Source organism: Mixophyes fleayi, chromosome 4 (assembly GCF_038048845.1).
Source record: "Mixophyes fleayi isolate aMixFle1 chromosome 4, aMixFle1.hap1, whole genome shotgun sequence".
NCBI lineage: Eukaryota > Metazoa > Chordata > Amphibia > Anura > Limnodynastidae > Mixophyes > Mixophyes fleayi.
This window is the reverse complement of record NC_134405.1, coordinates 293,560,921-293,577,514: the sequence shown is the minus strand read 5'-3', so window position 1 is coordinate 293,577,514 and position 16,594 is coordinate 293,560,921. Positions and strand designations below refer to the sequence as shown.

The following is a 16,594-nucleotide window of genomic DNA, read 5'->3' as shown; positions in this document are numbered from 1 at the left end:
TTCTGTAGGGGAAGGGGAGACAGTGTATGACTAATTAAAGCTAATTCACATATTGCCTGCAGGTCTTTAGGAAATATAATATATAATATATGAATGGGCTAGATCTGCCAAGTGGATATTTTATTCCATACTGTACTTACATAACATGAGTACATATATGATGTATTACACAGTTTAGTCCATAAATAAATACTTTGAGAATACAGTACAGTAAATGGTTAGAATGCAGTATGTGTAGCAGCCTCACCTTTCCAGCACTCTGCATACCTCATGTCCACATACACACCCATGTAATACATATATAGACCTGTGTCCTTGTATTACTCATCCTCTTGCTACTCCTAAGTGACTAGTGCTGTCATGGGGTGCATTAATTGCTTCCTATCATATTCTATGGGAGGAACTGGAACTGGGCGATTTTCTTTCTTGCAATTAAAGGTGATAGTCATGTGATGTGCTCTACGCGCTGGCCTGGACTGTGTATGTATGTATGTATGTATGTATGTATGTATGTATATTTCTAAATGTCCCACTTTTGGTACCTATGTTCACAATTTGAAGTATAAAAGTCTAGGGGCCATGCACGTGTGCATCATTTTGCTGTATTAATCTGTTCATGGTATTTTGCATTAAAGTATGTATAAATGGATGGACACAGGATTGCGCAGATGTGTTCCATTTCCCTCAGGTAACAGATAATAAATCAGGTTACCTCATGAATAATGTGCCAGAATGGCATAGTCTGTGCGTCCAGCAACAATCAGTTTACTGCAAAGAACTAATAATAGATAACAATGACTCTACCGAGTCCATAGATTGACTGCCTTCTTGTTCTTTAGTTATGTGCTGAAGTGTTGCCCATTTAACATGATTTAATGACAAAATAAGAAAATGACAGTTTTCATTCCTGAATATCCTTAATATTTTTTTCAAAGTAGACCCTTTACTTGGACTTTTAAATTTTTATGTGCTAAACTTATTTTCTGAGTGCGTATTGATCATCAAAAGTTTGAGAGACATTGATTGTGTATGCTCTGATATCACAAGGCAGTGTAAGAGTTACCTCCCTGGATGCTTCTGTTTTCTCAAAGGCAGCCAAAGCTGACATTAGCCAAGATTAACTCATTTGGACAGTTTACAGACTGGGAAGGGGAGGAGCAGACTGATCAGATTAATGTACAGTTTCCCTTTAAGATTTAGGAAACCTGTCTGTGTTTCAAGGAAGTATAACTCTGTAACGAGATGAGCTCTGGACACACACAGGAAAATAAGCACCCTTCTAATTAGCTCCCTTGATAGTTCATTGTAGGCAGCATCACTGACAGTGGAGGATGGGTTAGATTTGCCCCCTGTATGTGTAATATTAAAACAGGCTGCTGAATTCCTACAACAATCTGCGGTGAAAACTTATACATCTAAGGTACTTTATTAACTGTTTTCATTTGTAGCATTCTTTGTTATTAGCTTATGCCGTTTTAAGGCACTTGCAGGCTATTTTTGTTTGCTTTTGTTTTGTTTGATGGGTGACAGAAAAATGCAGTACTGTATTGTTGACTGTTGTATTTATAATTATAAAAGGTAACTGAAATATGAAATAGCACGATTCTACATAGTTAATTATTGGAAGATGTAAGTATGTGCACAGAATGCACTGACATGTATCGCTCTGTTGATAGTAGGGACAAATTGTAATTGTTATATGAGTTTTGATAAATTGTTGCTGCCAATAACATATTGGAACAATAAATTCTAAGATTTACTTTGGTAGGATCCTCTATTGCGCCACCCCAACAAATACTTATGTAATAACTTCCCATGGACACCTATGAGAACATCCTGATTTTATTCCACATTAAAATAATCCTCAATAATATATATTATGTTTTATTTGTAATTTATTGTGTATGGCTGATTTTAAGCCCTTTGCGTTGAATCCAATTCTTACCTGATAAATGTGAAGAGTGTGCATTAGAACTTGCATGAAATAATGAGGGCCACATTAAAACTGGCCCAAGGAAAAAAGCTGCCGGGATGCATAGCAACCAGATTTCTAGTACAGATTAGAAAATGAAAGCAATTGTCTGATTGGACGCAATGGCAACACTACCATTTTACTTTGCACCAGTTTTTAGGATTGTCCCCCAATGAGGCACTGGACACAAATAATTCTGATAGTCATTATCTATGTGCAGTTGTGCAAATGTCATTATAAATGTATGACAACCATTCACAAAGATAAGCCTCATCTCTCATGGATAGCATGTGAAAGCAGGCGGAATAGTGGCTGTAAAGAAGAAAAGAACATGACTTTAATTATAAATATGTTGCATCTTTGTAACGTGTTTTGTCTTTTACCAGTTCACTGATTGTTTTTGTCTGCACTAATGTAAGTCAAGATGTTACGTGGTTGTCAGTGTCTTTAGTGGAGAAGAATAATGTAACAAAAACGTGGTTTACAAGTGCAGCCACCAGAGGGCTCTGATAAGGAATTAAGGTTGGGGTCCTTTTTACTGGTGAAATGATGCAGAACTGTATACTGAACAGTGGGGTCTATTTCATACTTGCCTACTTTTTAAATCTGTACTCAAGGAAATCGGAGTACAGATCATGTGACAGAGGGTAGGAGGGGGCTGGACAACGTCATTACGTCACTATAGCCCCACCCCTACCATAAAATACAGAAATCCAAGGTATTGAATAACGGCTAGTGGGGCTAAATTGCGCGATTAAGCGCTGCCCCCCGCTATGCAATGCCGTGAATTTCGGCATTTTACAGGATCCAGGAGGTTTGCCTACTCTTCCAGGAGTCTGGGAGGAAATTCGGGAGGCTCCCGGAAATTCTGGGAGAGAAGGCAAGTATGGTCTATTTACTAGTGTTAAGTTGCTACATAGCACACTGGTCAAAATGGGGTTCTTTCAATAGTAAAATGTTGCAGGATTATACCTCTTGCTTGCTCTCTTTACTGGTCAAGTAGTGCAGCATTGTAAAAGACCAGTGGGGCTGTAGATAGTAGGGAGATGACACACACTATGTAGTTCCCTCCCCCTCTCCCCCCAGAATATTGACAACTATGTTGGATGGAGATGTGGAGTTTGTGTAAAAGCCAATTGCAATGCACAGTTATTAGCACACATACCATGAATGAACCAACTGTGCCCTTACCATTCTCTCATAAACGTCTTAGGCATTTTTAAATTTGCAATTGGTGTGGGCAGAAGATTCTGTGACACTATTCTCATGTGATTATTCAGAGTCAATGTACTGGTGACAGGGGCGGGCTGGGCAGGGGGGCATCCCCCGGGCCGCTCAGTCTGACCCCTGTTTGGGCCACATCACATCACAGTCTGACCAGGCGGCCGCATCACATGACAGGCGATGCGGCCGCATCGCGTGTTATGTGATGCGGCTGCCCGTGCGCCCCCCCCCCCCCGGGCTGAGATTTGCCAGCCCGCACGTGACTGGTGATGTCACAGAATGTTTTATCAGGAGCACAGTGAGCATGCTTCTGCAAGTACATGGATTGTTGAATATAGAATGTTTGTGTTGGTGAGAAGTATGCAGGGGAGGGCAAGCACATTTCAGCCCGGGGGGGGGGGGGGGCAAGACTTGACTCAGCAGCCTATTTTAAAGCAAAAAAAATGCAGGTGGTCCAGTGACCCAGCCCAAGATAGCCCTCTATGGAATTGGCCTGGGGGGCAGATGCCCCCCAGCCCAGCCAGCCCTTGGAAGTATGCTTTAAAAAACTTATTTCAAATCCTTGTAAATACTTTATTGTAAATTGGTTAAGTATGCACCACAGAGAGTGATAGACTACATCTCCCAGCATGCTTTGCAGCTGGGAGGGACACTGTAGTTAGAGGAGGAGCTGAACACTACTGAAATCACATCAATATAATATTTATTGTATCAATGAATATGCCAGAGTGACATTTGCAGCTTACAAGTGACTGACCACCTATTTAAATTGTGGGCAGGGGGTTCCCCGAATCTCCCCTTGTTGTTCGTGACCACCCCGAATATTCCCAACAAACTCCACGATTAAAAATTCAGGTGGAGGCACTAACAGGAAGAGAGAAGGTGGACAAGATCTGCAACCTACACACACACACACCACCTTTACAGGGACCTAGAAAAGGGTGTTACAAGTAACATAATTATGTTTTCAAATTCAGCATTTCACAAGGATAATCCCAGTAACTGTGACACATAAAATCCTCACACAGACTAAGGGGTCTATTTATGACTCCAGTGTGGTAGCCTTTAATGTGTGCAGTGGTGCATAATAAAGTAGCGCAGCAGTTTACTATGCTGGCATGCTCTGGGGGCCTGAGTTATTAAGGGGAGCAAAGCATAAAAAAGGACTAATTTTGCACCTGGGCAAAACCATTTTGCATTAGAGGGGGAGGTAAATTTAAAATGTGGGAACAGATTTATAATTGGGGTAGGGCATGTACTAGAACAATTTTAAATTTCAGTGTAAAAATAAAACTATCAAGTATTTGTGTGCTAGATGAAAAAACAGCCAGTATTTATCTTATGTGCAAAATAATAAACTAATGTGCACCCCTGGCATTGTAACATGGTTTGTCCCAGAGAAAATTTACTCCTTTGTTTGCCTTACTTTCCTTAATGACTCAGGCTCCGGGAGCGTAGACCTCTTCAGTGAGGTAATGTCCCTTTTCACCGGCAGTCAAGCCCTTTCTCCAGGAGGAATCCAGCAGAACCGGTGAGGCTTCAGCTGGATTCCATTGTGAAAAATACCAGTAACAAGTATAAATGTAACATATGACTCATAGGAGGGGAGATTCCCAATGTTGGCAAGTATCCCATTTGTTTTTAATGACTCTCCTGATGCCATTACCAGTGTACGCCTGTGGCTGCAGTATGCATATCATTTGGAGGAGAGAGAACCAGCAGCACTTTAGTATTTTGAAAAGGGAGATAACTATTTTATGTATTTAACTCACAGTAGCTCATGGGGCTCCCAGTTTGATTCACTGATGACGCAAACACAGGCCAACAAAGGCCATCTGTGGTCATCTTGCAAGCACATTTACAAGCATTTATTTCAATAAGATCATTAATCAGCCATAGTGGTTGTTTTCCAGCCATACACCATGTGATATCAGGCCAGTTGCCTGCTATTGGCTGCAATATTGCAGCATATATTGTCAGCAGACTGTTTCATTTGTGTATTGCAGTAGATTGATTACTGCTATTGTAGGTTGCTGTACACTAATTATTTTAGCTTTATTGTTTCTACCAATCTTAAAACAGACCTACCAGCTACCCACACTAGAGGCAGCCATATATATCACTTGTTGATGGAAGCGTGAGTTGTGATGAGAGTAAAAGATCTACCTACACATAATACCTGATGGTTTTGGTTTTTTTATAATTTCCTGCTTCTATGTATGCAGTAATTTCCAATTTAGGAATAGAGCTGAATGCTTTTTTCCCTATGAACCAAGAAAAGAGGCCTACATATGGAGGGCCTGGGTCATTAAGGAGAGCAAAGCTTGAAAGAGGAGTAACTTTGCACCGGGGCAAAACCATGTTGCATTGGAGGGGGGGTACATTTAAAATGTGGGGACAGATTTATATTTGGGGTAGGACATGTCCTAGATCAACTTTTAATTTCAGTGTCAAAATAAAGCTATCAAGTATGTGTGTGCTAGATGAGCAAACAGCCAGTATTTATCTTATGTACAAAATAATAAACTAATTTGCACCCCTTGCATTGTAACATGGTTTGTCCCGGAGAACATTTACTTTGTTTTTTTGCCTTACTTTCCTTAATGACTCAGGACCAAAGTGTCTAACTGCAAAAAGAAATGTGTGGGTTAGCAGCCACTGAAACAGGTTAATTGCACAATCTGTCATTAGACATATAAAAGCTTTCTCAGCCTCTTCATTCCAGTTTACAAAATCCGGTGCCTTTTGCTTTTAACAGCTCTGTGAGAAAAGAAACTTGAGTGGCAAAGTGGTGTATAAGCCATCTATAATAACCCAGTATTCCTAAGAAAGTTCTCTCTTGATTTGTCTTTTAGTCATCATTGCCACTTTCAACTACATCTCTCTATACTTGTAGTTAACGTAGTGTAACCAAGGTTTCTATTCTCTGCACCACACATGGAGCAGTGAGATCTGCGTCCCTCAATGTATCCAACACACCTTCTAACTTTGTAAATGTGAGTGAATGACTGTATCTTTAAGATATGCTGTCTTATAGTGAGAACCTTTTACATTGCATTGCCTTTTGATATACATCATTTCACTGTATTGCCTTTTGAAATACATGCCTCAGCCTTAACAACTCCACAGGGTAAGAGAGGAGGTGGGGTACCTGAGTGCGTCTGAGAGAGAGGGATGCAAAGGGCACCTGGCACTCTCCCAAAAGCCCTTGCTGTATCAAGGGTTTAAGTATGTCTGATCAAAGTGAACAGAAGTGGACACCACCTATACATGGTATAAACAGAACACACCTCAGCAAGTTTTAATGTAAAACCACCATCACATTTCAGCCTGTCGGTGCCTTGTTTTCTTTCTTCTCATCTGTTGTCTGCCTCTGACCTTTGGCTTGTCTTGTACTTCTGCTAGTGTTGTAATTTGGTCCCTAGCTTATTTGTTAGCAGCTTTCTGGTAAGACTCCATAGTGGTCCACAACCTCTGGTGAAAACCAAGAGAGCCATTAGACTGGGAGCTAGTACCAATTACCATAACCACAGAGGGTCCACTCCCTTATGTAGACTAGAAAAAAGAAGTAAGCGAATATGACATGTGCAAAAGTTTGGATATATGTCCAGTGGATACATTACTTCCTCATTTTAAAATTTGTTGATAAGGGTCAAAGGGCTGTTTGACTCATTAGGCCTTCAATTGGTCTGTTGTAGACGATTCTAGGGTATAAAATAAAACATTGGCCTTTCTAAGTTATTATGTTGTGATTCTTATTATGCCTACTTTTAACAACCATGGGATGATTTTTTAAGAAATGCCCGCAAAATATCATCCCTTATAATTGCGATAAAGGATGATATTTAAAGGGGGACATATGCAGCCAATTTTCATTGTATTCTTCTTTCTAGTAAAGAGCTTTGGGAGAATGTATACGTCGTTTGCTGCTTCATATACCTTTAATTTAGGTGTTACTAACACAAAAGATTACATCCAGAGCAGATGTATTCAGATGGGTAAGATTATACCAGTTACAGACTAAACTCAAAGTAAATGTTAATCTAATCCTTGTTTACTGTATCACACACTAACAAACATGTTCTGTACCCAGAATCAAAAAGAATTAAAATACATTTTTCAGTGTCAAAAAAATACTCTCTTGTGGATTGAAGGTTTGATGAGCACAGAGCACATGTCAAACATATATCAGTTTAATAAGCAGCATGCATTAGACACAAATCTACTCAAAAAGTAATATAATACAAAATAATACAGTTATGCAATATTTGGAAAGGAAACGTAATGTTCTTATTTGTGTCTCAGAGAGGAAACTACATGATTTTATGGAAATTATTTTATAGTGTTCTCAGTGGGGTAAAATACTTCACTGGCTTGGAGATACTAATCAGATTAATGACTCAATTACTCCATAGATGTCAAAATTTATTTCTATCATATTGTAATCCAAATAATTCTTGTCAACTTCTGTTGTTTTCCCTCTGGGAAATCCTGGATGTAAAGTCATCTGGCAAGTGAGGGAGGGGACATAGTAACGCTGTCACATCACTGTAGCCCCGTCTCTGGTAATGATTTGCTGCATTGCCCAATTGGGGTGGGACTTAACGATGCAGAGCGTGTCATTTAGCCCCGCCTCCATCCCCACGATTGCTTGCTCGTCCGAGAGAGTAAGCAAGTGTGAAAGAATCAATACTTGCAGGTTTTAAAAAATCCTAACAATGCAGGTTTGTTGGATAATACCTATTATATATTTATTTTATCCATTAAAAAGGTGGGGTTAGGCAGGGCTTGAACGGATTCACTGTCTCTCCTTATTATTTTACTTATGAATGAAACTAACCTTATGTAAATATGTATGTAGCGCTAGCAAATTCTACCTACAATCTAGTTATTATATCAGTTTTCTGTATCTATTCGTCTTGTGTGAAATGACCAGTTAGCAGTGTGTAGCAGAGGCAAATGGAGGAATTTTAGAGGGGATTTTGCAAATGTTTGAATGGGGTGGTGTGACCAGTCCATTCAGAGGGCCTGACTAGCACTTAACTAGTGCTCCTCCTACCCGCTCAATTCTCCCTTCTAATGCAGTGTGCACCCCTGTCTACTGCATGCGGCACAACCTTCGTTCTTTCCTGAATTGCAGTGCAGCACAATAGGTGACATAACTCCCAACGGTTCCTGCTGTCAGGAGAAAGTCCCAGTTGTGCGGGACAATAGGACACACTCCAAGAATCTCCATCTCCCCTGTAATTCATCTCCCATTTTCTCACTGCCTTGTAGTTCATTTCCCTTATATAATTAATTTACATAGATAAAAAAATATTATTTATTTATATCTAGCTTGTCCTTCTCATAAATAGTATTGTGGAATTTTGCATTTATTTTATTTATATATGTACTATTTTCAAATTTTAATGAACAATTCAAAATTGGCCAAAGACCACAATAAATTTCATGAGGTCACACTTGTTGAATTTATTTTGGCAAAATAGATTTGTAAAACTCAGCTCCAGGTGGATTTATACATATATGGTATTAAAGTAATTCTATCGTTTTCAAATAAGCATTGCATAGGCGATTGTATTGTGTTTCTAACGCACAAAGTAATTTATTTTAGCAGATGTAGATAGTCAACAATTCAATACATTATTATATTATGATACAGTACAGTAAAGCTAATACCAAAAGATAAATACATACCGCTGCTATCGCATGCGCTCGCTGCGCACCCACGGGACCCAGTAGACAGTATATCTGTTAGAATACTGTGGTCAGTGAAGACTGAAGACTGGGTGCGCAGCTATGATCATATATACACATTCAGTGTTACAGAGAACAATGCAAATGACGTGGCTTGCTTCTATCGGTCCACACATCAGATGGGTCCAGGGTAAACAGGTCATAGGCTGATTCAATCTAAGGAATCCAAAGGTAGGGGTCGTCTCTCCAGGGGATGAGCTCACATAAATGACTAAATGTTGTAATGCGAGTGTGTACGTGCGTATTTTACCGTGCGATCGCACCATGCCACGTGTTACGTGACGTACGGATCTGTGTTACAGGGCGTACGGATCGCAATCGCACGGCAAAACAATATTAACCAATATACTTTCGTTCATCCAATTATACGATTTCGACAATGGTGTATTATAATGTGTTTTTAAAAATAACTACTCACATTTAATATAATGAAAGCTGCATATCTGACCTGGTCGGCACTGCCCTGTACAATGCTCTTTGTCTCTCACTGAGGTGCTTAGTATGGAGAGGATATAGCTGCTAGGGGCTGTGAACACAGTTCCCTCTTCTGTGCTGCTCTTGTCTCTGACATATCTTATACTTGCCAATTTTTCCTAGTTGACTTCAGGGAGATCCCGGGGGAGGTGGGTGTGCGGGGGCGGGGCTTGATTAATCACATCATTTTGACCTCGCCCCCTAAAGGATTGTCACAATTTTGGCCAATTGCAGCAGGGGGTGGGGCTAATATGACGCAATATTTGCGTTAAGTCACGACACTTATCTATTGCGGGGGCGAGAACCGTGAAGTTTCCCAGGTCTCCCAGAAATGCGGGAGTCTCCCGTAGGCAACTTTACGTTAAATAAAAGCAGCTAATGAATCTCTAGAGACTGAAGTGTCTTTTACATTTCTGTCTCCATTTGTGAAGTCATGTTGTCTTACCTGTCAGTCTTTGATTAAATCTTGGTCTCCATGAAAATGGCCACCTCCATAGGCATCAATACATGGACATAGGACACAATTTCTGAACTGTGTCATCATGTCATAGATGGCGAAGCCAACCACGTCTTTTACTGGCTCAGCATCAGGGAGAATGCCAGACTCTTCAGGGAGTGAGGGAGATCACCCCTATTTCAGGGAGTCTCCCTGACATTCTGGGAGAGTTGACAAGTATGACATATCTGCTCTTTTCCTGTGTGATCACATAGTCATCAGCATGACCAATGCACATCTTCACTCAGCTAGTGGCCAATCACCTATCAGAAATGGCCACCGCTCTTCTAAGTGAGAAAATGCTAATACAGTGAGAACTCCTGGTGAGTGGGCCATGGGGCTAAGTTTCGGGCTGTGTGTAAGGTAGTTTCTGGAAAGTGCATGTCTGCACAGAACCTTTCAGGAGAAAAAGCTTTGAATTTTTTTTATTATATTGTTTTTGTCCTATTACATCAGGTTAGTCTTTGCCACATGGACACTGTTTCAGCGATCATGAGGTTGATTTAGAGGGAGGAGCAATACCAGCTAGTGGGTGTAAAATGTGCCCTAGGAAAAACTATTTTATGCTACAGGGGAGTAAATGTAAAATAATATTTGTCGACTTTTAAAACCTTCCCTCAGGGAGATAGCCTGCCAGCACATCACCGTTGCCCCTGCTATGAGATACCAACATTCACGGCATTGCATAGCAGGGGGGGCTTGATGATGCGTCAATAAGCCCCGCCTCCACCAAGACCTGGGAGGTTGCCCACTCTTCTGGGAGTCCAAAATTCGGCAGCCTCCGGGAAATTCCAGGAGAGTAGGCAAGTATGTGTAAAATGCACAACCTGATATAGAGTTGCGAGGGAAGAAGCAAATTATTATGATATTTAAGATTAAAAATAGTCACAGATCTGTTTAATAATTCCATATTTGTTGTGCATTGTATCTTATTACTATCAAGCTAAAGATCATGTATTTTACTAAAATAGATAACTGTGTAAATAGAAGTGTTGAGGTTTTGACAAATCTTGTGCAAAACAAATTGAATTTTTATTCCAGTCTCTTTGACCGGCATGGTAGATGTTTGAAGTTTATGGATGGCTTGTACAGCTGCTTGTCTATTTGATCCTCTCTCACTATGCAAGATCAGAGTCACTGCTGTGTTCAGGGCTGTAAGCAGACTAACATTTATTTTGATTGCTGTAGCAACAAGCAAAGAATTTTGCCAATGTTTTTGTTAATGTATGTTTGTAACGAAAATATGCAAGAAAGCAGCAGACATTTCTACATATATTTCAAACGGTAGCTAATCATTGTACACAGACAGATATTCTGCTTATATTAAAAGTGTATATATAACTTGGAACGAGAAGTGTATATTTTTCCCTAAACAACTTAATGTACATGCCTAAGATCACTGGTTCATATTAGAGATGCTCACTGACCCCTGTGTTCTGGTTTTGGTTTTGGATCTGTATTATTTAGAAAAATAGCTAAAATATGCTAAAAACACATCATTTTGCTCGTTTTTTGTTCCTACATTATTATTAACCTAAATAACACTAATTTCAAGTGATTTGCAGTTAATTTTGACCACCTCACAGGTCATAATATTATTTTCATACACTTTTAAACAAAGACTGCAGCAGTTCTTGCCAGTGGTAAGAAGAAGGCCATTGTCATTCCTGGGCATAAGACCAAAAAATTTACCTCTTATGTGTGGAATTATTTTTACCCAAATTCTGACAACAGTTGTCTAGCAATTTGTAGCATTGTAAAGCCACAGTCAGTAGAGGTAGGGACCTTAACCATCAAGGAACCTCATCCATGTTACGTCATTTTAAGCAAGTTCATGGAAAGCTCTTGGGAAAATCAGAAACGTATGCTAAAAAAATAACAACAAGCAGACCAGCATCACCTACCTCCCTTCTCTCAGCTAGATCCCAGCACCTGCAATCAACACCCCCAACACCTTCATCATCAATACCCTCACAAGTGATCAGAGTTAGTCCTGCATCCAAGTTGCTAATGCGTGATGACTCCTCCCCTATCCAGGACTCCTCAGAAGAATCCTTGAGGGTTAGGCCCACTGCTGCTGCTCCTCCTGCTGGGGATGGATCTTCAACCCAGAAGCAGACCAAGAAGAAGACTACTAGTAGTTTACAACAATTGACTGTTAATAAATCCTTAGCAAGTATGAAAGCTGTCACCCAGTCGGAAAGCGAATCACAGACGCCATGGCGACTATGCTAGTTTTAGATCTGTGTCCAATATCCACTATTAATGCAGCTGGTGTTAGACAATTACTTGAGGTCTTGTGTCCCTGTTACCAAATTCCATCAACACCAATTTACTAGAAAAGCTATTCCTCACCTCTACCAGAAGGTTTGTAAAAATTAGAGATGGTCACTGACCCCCGTGTTTTGGTTTTGGATTCGGTTTTGGATCTGGATTACCGTCGTGTTTTGGTTTTGGTTTTGGTTTTGCAAAACCGCCATTGCGTGTTTTGGTTTTGGTTTTGGTTTTGTTTGGTTTTGTTTTGCTATTTTTTGGGAAAATCCATGTTTTTGGGCCTAAATTAACCCAATTTAGTGCTCCAACTGTTTTAGAGACAAGTAATCTAATTGTTGACAGTTTAATTCTTCGTTGGTAGGCCTATTCTACACACAAAACAGATTGTCTTCCTCTCCATCTATGCATATTGGCAATGCAGCCATCGTCTTTGAATTTATATTACACCCTACACTTATAGTTAAATATGTAAAGAAATGGAAAAAGCCAGTTTGGTTTCTGTCTCTCAAGGCCCCCCTCCACTTGTATAAAATACCAAAAAATTCAGCCATTATAGACTGTACAATATTAATTGACATGGAGAAAGCCAGTTTGGTTTCTGTCTCTCAAGGCCCCCCTCCACTTGTATAAAATACCAAAAAATTCAGCCATTATAGACTGTACAATATTAATTGACATGGAGAAAGCCAGTTTGGTTTCTGTCTCTCAAGGCCCCCCTCCACTTGTATAAAATACCAAAAAATTCAGCCATTATAGACTGTACAATATTAATTGACATGGAGAAAGCCAGTTTGGTTTCTGTCTCTCTAGGCCCCCCTCCACTTGTATAAAATACTAAAAAATTCAGCCATTATAGACTGTACAATATTAATTGACATGGAGAAAGACAGTTTGGGGTCACTCTGTCTCTCTAGGCCCCCCTCCACTTGTATAAAATACCAAAAAATTCAGCCATTATAGACTGTACAATATTAATTGACATGGAAAAAGCCAGTTTGGTTTCTGTCTCTCTAGGCCCCCCTCCACTTGTATAAAATACCCAAAAATTCAGCCATTATAGACTGTACAATATTATGAAAAATGGACAAAGCCAGTTTAGGGTCACTCTGTCTATGACACCCTACCCTTAAGGATAAATTGCCCTAACAGCAGCCTTTCAAGATGGTATGTGATATGGAAATGCCACAAGTCCCTTTCCTCTTTGGGGGTAGATTGCACCCTACACTTACATAGAAAGTTTTAAAAAGATGTTATCGGCATCATCTTCAGCTTAATCCTCACCCTCATCAGTGTGTACGTCATCATCACAGACTATTAATTCATCGCCGCTTGAATCCGCCATTAGAGAACAGTCAGTGCTTGGATGTCTTGGATGGTGAAGGCCTTCCTCGTGGAAGATGTAGTTCATTTTTATAAACATCATTTTCTCCACATTTTTGGGAAGTAACCTTCTACGGCGATCACTGACTAAGTTCCCTGCTGTGCTGAACACTCGTTCAGAGTACACACTGGAGGGTGGGCAGCTTAGGTATTGCAAAGCAAGTTTGTACATGGGTTTCCAAATGGCCTGCTTTTCTTCCCAGTAAGGAAAGGGACTGTCTGACATTTCCATATCAACTACCTCTTGAAAGTAATCCTCCACCATCCTTTGCATGTTTATACTCATATTGGATGGAGTTATGGGCAAAGTGACACATTTTTTTGAAAAATCCTTCAAACCAGCCCAGATGTTAAATTGTTCTGGTCTGCCCCCTGTGTCTTCCCTGCTTCTTTTTTGGAAATTTAATTTTTTACGAGCAACAGCTTGAGAAAGTGAAGGAGGACACGTCGTCAAGCCGAGGCCCAGTTCAGCGGCCAACTTGCTGAGCAATAGCTCCTTGCAAAAGTTCACATCTCACTCATTTACAAGTAAAGACTCAATGTAGGTTTTAAACCTTGGATCAAGCACAGTGGCCAAAACGTACTGATCCGAGTTCAAGATCTTAATAACTCGAGGATCATTGTGAAGCGAATTAAGTACTTGATCGACAAGGCCAACATACTTTGCTGAATTGCTTGCTTTCAGCTCCTCCTTCATTTTCTCAAGCTGCTTTTCCAATAGTCTAATTAAAGGAATGACTTGGCTCAAACTAGCAGAGTCAGCACTGACCTCACATGTCACAACTTCAAATGGTTTCAGCACCTTGCACAGCACTGAAAGGATTCCCCACTGTGCAAGAGTGGAATACATCCCCCCTCCTTTCCCAATGTCATGACTTGTGCAATATGCTTGGATGGCTTTGCGCTGTTCCTCCATCCTCTGAAGCATGTACAGGGTGGAATTCCACCGAGTTACCACCTCTTGCTTAAGTTGGTGGCAGAGCAAGTTAAACTGCTCTTGGAGCTGCTGTAATCTCCTACATGCTGTGGCTGAATGCCTGAAATGGCCTGAAATTTTACGGGCCACCGAAAGCATCTCCTGCACCTCACGGTTATTTCGTAGGAAGCTCTGCACCACCAAGTTAATGGTGTGAGCAAAACAGGGAATATGTTGGAAATCACCCAGCTGTAATGCTCGCACTATATTGTTGGCGTTATCTGAAATGACATACCCTGGGGAGAGTCCGAGTGGTATAAGCCATGCATCAATCACATCTCTCAGTTTGCGTAACAAATTGTCAGCCGTATGCCTGTTAGTGAAGCCGGTGATACAAAGAGTGGCCTGCCTGTGACAAATGTTACGTAGTGGTGTACATGCTGCTGCTGTTCCTGCTGGTGAAGGTGAATGACCAACCCAGTGGGCTGTCACAGTCATATAGTCTTTGGTTTGGCCACTTCCACTTGTCCACATATCTGTGGTTAAGTGAACAGTGGGCAGAATGGCATTTTTCAGCGCAATCTCTACATTTTTACACACTTTTTAGTATAGTTGTGGAATAGCTTTACGGGAGAAATGGTGTCGCGATGGAATTCTGTAACGCGGACACAAAACCTCAATTAACTGTGAAAAACCAGCTGCGTTTATTGTGGAGATTGGACGCAGATCTAACACTAACATTGCAGCCATGGCGTCTGTGATTCGCTTGGCGACTGGGTGACTGCTGTCATATTTGCTTCCCCTCGCAAATGATTGTTTCACAGTTAATTGCTGAAATGTAGGACTGCTCATTTTATTCACCTGCCTCTGGGATGACGATTCACCCCCAGCAGCAGCAACAGCAGCAGCAGGACTAACGCTTTCTTCAGAGGAATCAATAATAGTGCCGGAGTCATCCAGCCTTAAGTGGGATGCCGGTCTAACTCCGAGCGCTACTGAGGATATTGATGAGGATGGTGTGGTGGGTATATTTTGTAGCCGTCGGTATGTCGGTGAGTGGAGGGTCTTAGCTGATGAGGGAGTGCTTGTATTCTTTTGGGAAGAACTTTCAGCTTTTCCCAACACTTTGCCATGAACTCTCGTTAAATGGCGTAACATAGACGAGGTTCCAAGATGGTTAAGGTCCCTCCCTCGACTGACTGTGGCTTCACATACACTACAAATGGCTATACAATTGTTGTCTGGATTTGGGTAGAAATAATTCCACACATAAGAAGTGGATTTTTTTGTTTTATGCCCAGGCATGACAATGGCCTTTTTCTTGTCACGTGCCAGAACTGCTGCCACTGGTGCAGGACTTACACAAACAACCTCATCCTCATCAACATCCTCATTAGCGCCCTCGTCGCCTACACAAATCTCCCCCTCATCCTCTTCTAATTCCAAAGTGGCATCCTCAATTTGGGTATCACCGGCTACACTCGGGCTATTAAGGCACACATCAGCAGAATGCTCACGATTAGACATCCCACTGTTGGATGGACTCTCCACAGGGATTGTTGTCATTTGTGAATCAGAGCAAATATTCTCCTGTAATGCCTCACTGTTATCTTGCAGCTCGGCTTTGACGCGTAACAGTAGTTGTGCACCAATTGTAGGCTGGGTAACTTTTTGGGATCTGCCACTAATAGCCAAAGGTGAAGGCCTCATTCTCTCTTTGCCACTGCGTGTGTAGAATGGCATGCTTGCAATTTTTTTTTTATCGTCACTTAACTTTTGCTCAGTTACACTTCTTTTTCGCTTCAATACAGTAAAAATTTTTTGGGTTTTTGTTTTTTGCACTAATTTGAAAACACTCTGTTGTTTGACATCGCCTTGGCCAGATGACGTACTGGGAACACTAACATCAGGACTGGTGACAGAACCTGGTTGCTCATTTAGATCATATGTGGACTGCTTTGAATCCATTCTGAGCGCAAACCACTGGGGAGTGCTAAAAATTATTTAGTAGATACTGCTGACAGATATGACTTTTGACAGGCAGAAATATTAATGCACAATTAGGGAGGACACCCCAAAAACACTGAGGAGTGCTAAAAAT

General features: G+C 40.8%; 1 protein-coding gene across 4 annotated transcripts in view; it reads left to right on the top strand.

Annotated features, from left to right (window-relative positions):
* Positions 1-16,594, top strand: part of ACSL6 (acyl-CoA synthetase long chain family member 6) — a 171,252-nt gene that overhangs the window by 60,261 nt on the left and 94,397 nt on the right. Inside the window, exon 1 of one of the 4 annotated variants that reach the window (XM_075209841.1) lies at positions 1,206-1,420. The exons of the other annotated variants lie outside the window; for them this stretch is intronic. The gene's annotated coding sequence lies outside the window, so the exon portion shown is untranslated. Of the gene's footprint in view, positions 1-1,205; positions 1,421-16,594 lie in introns of those variants that run through there. 4 annotated transcript variants of the gene reach the window in all.